This window comes from Perognathus longimembris, chromosome 3 (genome assembly GCF_023159225.1).
Source record: "Perognathus longimembris pacificus isolate PPM17 chromosome 3, ASM2315922v1, whole genome shotgun sequence".
NCBI lineage: Eukaryota > Metazoa > Chordata > Mammalia > Rodentia > Heteromyidae > Perognathus > Perognathus longimembris.
This window is the reverse complement of record NC_063163.1, coordinates 16,857,738-16,864,646: the sequence shown is the minus strand read 5'-3', so window position 1 is coordinate 16,864,646 and position 6,909 is coordinate 16,857,738.

Sequence of the window (6,909 nt, the reverse complement as noted above, 5' to 3'; positions counted from 1 at the left end):
TCTGTCCGCCAAGGGTGGAGGCCCAAGGGACCAATCCTAAGAGGTGGCTTAATTCTATGTCACAGCCCACAGGACCGCCTCTGGGTTTATCACCAGGTGCCATCTTAGCCACATGTTGTCCCAAGGCTGGGAGGCTGGGCCAGCTAGAACCGACTTTCCAGGATCCAGCGTAGTAGCCACATGTGGCCTCAGGGCTGGGAAACAGGCGGGACCAGCTAATTGCCTCTTAATGATGCAACACATTGGGGCATGACCCAAAAAGACCACCAACAAGAACACACTAAAGCCATCAGCACAACAATGATCATTGCAGCACAATCTGTCATAGCTAGAATATGGAACCAACCCAGATGCCCCTCAGTAGATGAATAGATCAGGAAAATGTGGTAAATGTACAATGGAATTTTATGCCTCTATCAGAAAGAATGACATTGCCCCATTTGTAAGGAAATGGAAGGATTTGGAAAAAATTATACTAAGTGAAGTGAGCCAGACCCAAAGAAACATGAACTCTACGGTCACCCTCATAGGGAATAATTAGCACAGGTTTAGGCTAGTCACAGCAGAGGATCACAAGAGCCCAATAGGTATACCCTTATGAACACATAAGATGATGCTAAGTGAAATGAACTCCATGTTATGGAAACGATTGTTATATCACTGTTGTAACTACTTTCAACGTGCTATGTGTAACCGTAGCTTCCATTATTGATGATCTTCTTGTATCCCCTTCCTGTGGTGTACCTGCACTTTGTATCTTATCTGAGTACATTGAAAACCGTGTATACTGGTATTAGAACTAGGAAACTGAAAAGGAATCGAGGAGACACAGGGTAAAAAAAAAAAGACAAAGGACTACAAAAGCAATATTTTCAAAACTGGTGTAAATGGGGGGAGAAGGGAAAGGGGGAGGGGGAGGGGGGAATGAGGGAGGAGGTAACAAACAGTACAAGAAATGTATCCAATGCCTAACATATGAAACTGTAACCTCTCTGTACATCAGGTTGACAATAAATATTTAAAAAAATAAATCTCTTTGAGACATAATTACAAGTATACTTTAAGATAACCGTATATATGGTTTAAAGACTGAAACAAGCAGCTTCGTGATTTACTTCTAATCATTATGGGAGGCAAGAATTATTTTGAACAAGGTTGCAAATGGATAGGAAACAAACAAGTAAGATGTATAATTATATCACACTTGATGTATGAATGTAGAAAAGCAGCACATAGGAGACCATACTTTTTTTTTCCCCTAAATCTTTCAATACTTGAACAGAGGAGCTGCCATTTAACAAAGCAGGATATGAATACAATTAATCTTGATGTCAATTATTTCAGATCATTCTCCCTGATCCTTCCCAACCCTGCTACTATCTTCAATTTTCTTAAGTTTGTAGAACATACATTGAACTTTATAACTGTACTTTACCCTTTTATCTCTTCATTGGTCTATCCCCTTGTCTTATTCCACCCCTTCACTTCTGAGTACCAGACTCCTGGTGTTTGTTTTGTTGGAGTCTGAATTCACAAAGCTGCAAGGCATAATTTGGACTATCACTATCACAGAGATGACAAATTTCTGAGGAGATAAATAGGTATAATTTGTCTTTAAAGTGTTAGACAAAAGATGCACATATTAAAACATCACATTACCCCAAAAGTTGTTACATTTTTATATTGTGTATGTGTTTATTGAAATATAAATTAAAAACTAGAAAATAACAAAAGAGGAGTAAGAAATTAGGGTTTTTCTTTATGAAAAGTCACTATAACCTGTAATTTTAAAAAAACTGATGATAATTTGAAGCCATAGAGTTCTTTATTTTGGCATTAACTCTATAAAATATACAGGCCTGAGGACAAATACATAGGTGAGGTTTAGAAGCTAAGCCCTATTCTTCTTTTCATGAACTTCATTTATTTATGGGAGGAAGTCAGACAAGAACCCATAAAACTTCAATAGAAAGGTAAGGGCTGCTGAAGAAATAAAATAAGAAAGCTAGATTGTACCTAGTACAAGGTAAAAAGTGACATGGATAAAATAGCATGGTTATTCAAACAAAATATTCCTAGTGATGAGAAAACATCTAAGCATCCCAAGTATCAGAAGGTATAGTTTATGACAATCAAGTCACAAAATTTTAGGAATATTTTGCTTTGTCTAGCTTGCTTAAGTGATTGTCATGCTTGAAATGAAAAACTCATTGTTTTCCTTTTCTACTTCATGTAGAAACTCTACACATTGCTTGATTTTAAAAGGCTGACATCTTTTTTCTATTCTTTTTTGCTGTATATGGCCTATGAAAAGTAATCACGATTCAGTATTTCTGGAAGGATTTTAGCTAAGTGCCTCTACTTAGCTTATAGACTCTCGTGACAAGATTGTGGAATTGCTTGTGTGAGGACTTTGCTTGGAGAGGAACTTTCACCCCAGTATCTTTCAGCACTTGACAGTCTGCTAACTTCATCAATTTCATCTTATTCTTCTCAGTATTGTGAGAAAATGTGGATGACACATGATTCTCTTGCCATTTCTGATTTTGCTGCCAATATTTTAATATATATTGATGGAATGAGCCAGCTTGTTGGATGAACTGCAGGAGACCTTACCTTCCTTCTGCTAAGATTGTCATAATGGCTCCAGGCAGAGCAAGGAAAATCATTTAACTAAAGCATTGTGGGCTCTAATTTTAGGACATTTATCACTTGTGTAGCACTAGGCAAAGTGTCAAAACTTAACCTTCTATAGTTACATTTTATTACTCTGAAACTGGTGAATAACCATTCCTTCTATAAAACATTGTTCTTAAGTATTCGACGAAAAGATGTGGTCCAAAATTAGATGAAGATTAAACATTATAGACAGAAAAGTAGCTATCCTTTTGCTTCTTGTGAAGCAAAAATGCTTGGGGAACAGATTTAATTAAACAAACTTACGTAAATTGAATGCAATTTGTGATTAATAGCTTTGAATCATGGCCATGTGATTGTAGAGCCAAATGCCAGTTATGGGGCCAGGTCATTAAAGAAAAAGGAAGTATGATAGACATTACTTATTTTGTTTTGCCCAAGGATTAAATAATAGTTTATGTATAGCATATAAATGTTGTCTTTAACAGTGGATATATTATAATAGTAGATAATAACTAGGAAAATGATATGGAAGTAATTTTGAATCTTTATTCATTAAAGAAAGATCAGTTGTGCAATGAGAAGAGTAATTTAATATACTACAATAAATGCCCAGCGATTCAGAAATGTTGGTGAAAGGACACTAAGACACAATGGAAGATTTTGAGGGCTGAGTTTATTCACATTTTCCTTTCATCTTTAATACCCGGTCACCAAGCCTGATACAAAGTAGGCTATTTCATTAATAGGTTTAATTTAATTTTATACATGTAAAAATTATTTTTCTCATCTTCTCAACCAGTTTCTTGACAAGCACACATATATTAATAGTTATAATATGTCCCTTGTGTTTCTAACTAGTCACTCTTTACATTAAGTTATTTCTAATGACTGAAGCAAAAAAGGATAAATGGGAATAAAAGCAACAGAAAGGAATGTAATGAGTAGCTGGGATTTCTTGGTTGCCCACATATGTTCAATGGCATGATGCAGGAAAGTAAATGATGCTAATTACTCCCCCAAATTCCATCAGAGAGTCAAATTCGTGATTGTTCCTCCTTTTGTTCACTGCCGGAGAGGCTGCATGACACAGAGTAAAAGCACAGGAGATTTGTAGCACTTAACCTTGAACATGTATAAATAGCAGGCAAGGATGATTTATGACTAAAATAAATCCTAGTGTGAATAAATGAACGGTTTGCTTTAATTGCATAAGGTTCAGTCTCACTGACTACCGAGGCGAAGTTCAAACGAAAATGTATGAGTAATGAACAAGTCCATGGAGGGTCATTTATAAAGCCTTTGCAATACTATACATCTTAATGAACCCCGCTAAAGACTGTTTAAAGGGTAGGGGGGTGAAAAGGGGAGAATGCAGAAAGAGTAATAAAGATGGGGTGAATTAATCAATGTACATTATACATATATATAGATATATACATACATACATACATATATATATATATATATATATATATATATGGCCAGAAAAAAATTGCTTAGTAAAACTGATCTATGCTAACCAAAATGTATTTTTCAAAGATTACATATTGTAAAAGCACTTTATTTCAAATACATCTAAACTTACTTCCAAGAAATGTTTATGTTTAACATGGAGATATCAGGGTTAAGGAGAGAGGAAAACAAAAGCAATAGAGGTGAATATTCAGGTTTAAGTGAAATGTATATATGTGTGAAGCACACTGTAAAGCCACTTGGTAGAAGACATATACTCTTTAAAATGACAGAAAAGTAAAATAGTTTTGTTGGTAATATGTAAAAGTGGTACAAGGAAGGGCAATGTGAAGGGTGAAAAAGTTTGAATGTGATCAAATATTTTGCATGTAAAAAAACAGAAAAAAATAAACTTGTTAAAATGTGAAGAAGAAGGAAGGGAAGATAACAGAGTGATGGATCAGTATGCTTGTATGGAAATGTCACAAATCCCACTACTCCAATATCATTAATTTTTTCAAAGATAAAATAATATGAACTGAGTACATACAAGGAAGATATACACATGGAATTACTTTTCTATTAGGATAGTTTAAATATATTTAATAATTATTTTAATGATATCATGCTAATAGAAAATGTTAATGTTAATTTATGTAATATTCTGTGGCTTACTGTTCTCCCGAGTAGAAAATGCATTTAAAATATGTTATCATAGCTGAATATATTAATTTATTTGTAAAATACAAAATATTATGTTATAAACAACTTTAATGCAATTGGTAGGAGTGGGGACAAACAGAGGACTAAAAGGAATTTGAGTAGCACTAAATTTGATGGCAAAATGTCATTTTCCCAGAGACACAGGGTAAAAAAAGACAAACAACTACAAAAGCAATACTTACAAAACTGTTTGGTGAAAGTGAACTGAACACCTCAGGGGAGGAAAGGGAAAAGGGAAAAGGGGAGGAGGGAAGGGGGTATGAGGGACAGGGTAACAAACAGTACAAGAAATGTATCCAATGCCTAACGTATGAAACTGTAACCTCTCTGTATATCAGTTTGATAATTAAAATTTGAGAAAAAAAAAACAAAAAAACAAAAAAAAACATTCTCCCAAGAAAAAAAGAATCATAGAGTAGTAGAGCAAAAATCATCAAGTGTCCTATAGATGTCATAACAAGTTACTGGTAAATGGAAATAAAATATCTTTCACATGTTTTAAGAAGTGTCACTTTGGGTTGAATCTGATAGAAAGAGAAGAATTCAAAGGTTGGCAAATGTAAAATTTATCCATTCTAGGAATGAAGAATAACATGAAAATGCGGAAGCAGCAGGATTCTAGTACTAATAAATATTAAGGGCTGGGGATATGGCCTAGTGGCAAGAGAGCTTGCCTCATATGCATGAAGCCCTGGGTTCGATTCCCCAGCACCACATATATAGCAAATGACCAGAAGTGGCTCTGTGGCTCAAGTGATAGAGTGCTAGCCTTAAGCAAAAAGATGCCAGGGACAGTGCTCAGGCCCTGACCCCAAACCCCAGGACTGGCAAAAAAAAAAAAAAAAAAAAGAAAAAGAGAGAGAGAGAGAAAGGAAGAAAGAAAGAAAGAAAGAGAGAAAGAGAGAAAGAAAGAAAGAAAGAAAGAAAGAAAGAAAGAAAGAAAGAAAGAAAGAAAGAGAAAGAGAGAGAGAAAGAAAAGGAAAGATTAAAGATATTCTTTGGGCTTACACAGGAAGATATCAAAGAAAAACGCTAAGAAATCAAGTCTTATGACATCCATTTTAGATAATCAGTATGTTTCCACAGGTCCATGAGGTTATCTTCATTTTTATTTTCATTCCAATTGTCTCAGTCATTTAAATTGGAATATTTGCCATTTTAAGTTGACAAATTCTTTGTTGTGTATCTGTTACTTTCTGCTATTGAGTCAATTCATATGCTCATTCAAAAAGTGTTGTGCTAATTTTCAATTTTTGATTTCATTACCATTTTTAAATTATCTTCAAGAGGTTGTATACAAGTATAGCCATTTAACAAAGCAGTTGATAAATATCATCTATCTTGGTCAATGTCATCCCTTTCAATATTCTACCTCATCTCTCCACTTCCCACTCCTTTCATCACTCTTCATAACTTTGTAGAATACACATTTCATTTTTATTATACCCGCCCATTTCTCCTCTTCATTTGTCCAGCCATTTCTCCCTGGTTCCACTTCTCCTCTTTTTAATACATAATTCTTGGTGTTTTATTTTACTGAACTTTGATTTTGCCTTCCTTAGGAAATACACTATTTGAGTTTTCCCTTGTATCTACCATATTTCAGTTAATGAATTTGTGTTTTTTTTATTTTTATTATAAAACTGATGTACGGAGAGGTTACAGTTTCATACGTTAGGCATTGGATACATTTCTTGTACTGTTTGTTACCTTGTCCCTCATACTCCCCTCCCGCCTCCCCCTTACCCTTTCCCCCCCTGAGGTGTTCAGTTCACTTACACCAAACAGTTTTGCATGTATTGCTTTTGTAGTTGTTTCTCTTTTTTTTACCCTGTGTCTCTCAATTTTGGTATTCCCTTTCAATTTCCTAGTTCTAATACCAGTATACACGGTTTCCAATATACTCAGATAAGATTACAGAGATAGTGTAGATACAATCACAAGAAGGTGATACAAGAACATCATCGATAGTAGAAGCTACAGATTCACACGGGATGTTGAAAGTAGTTACAACTGTGATATAACAATCATTTCCATAAAATGGAGTTCATTTCACTTAGCATCATCTTATGTGATCATAAGGGTATAGCTATT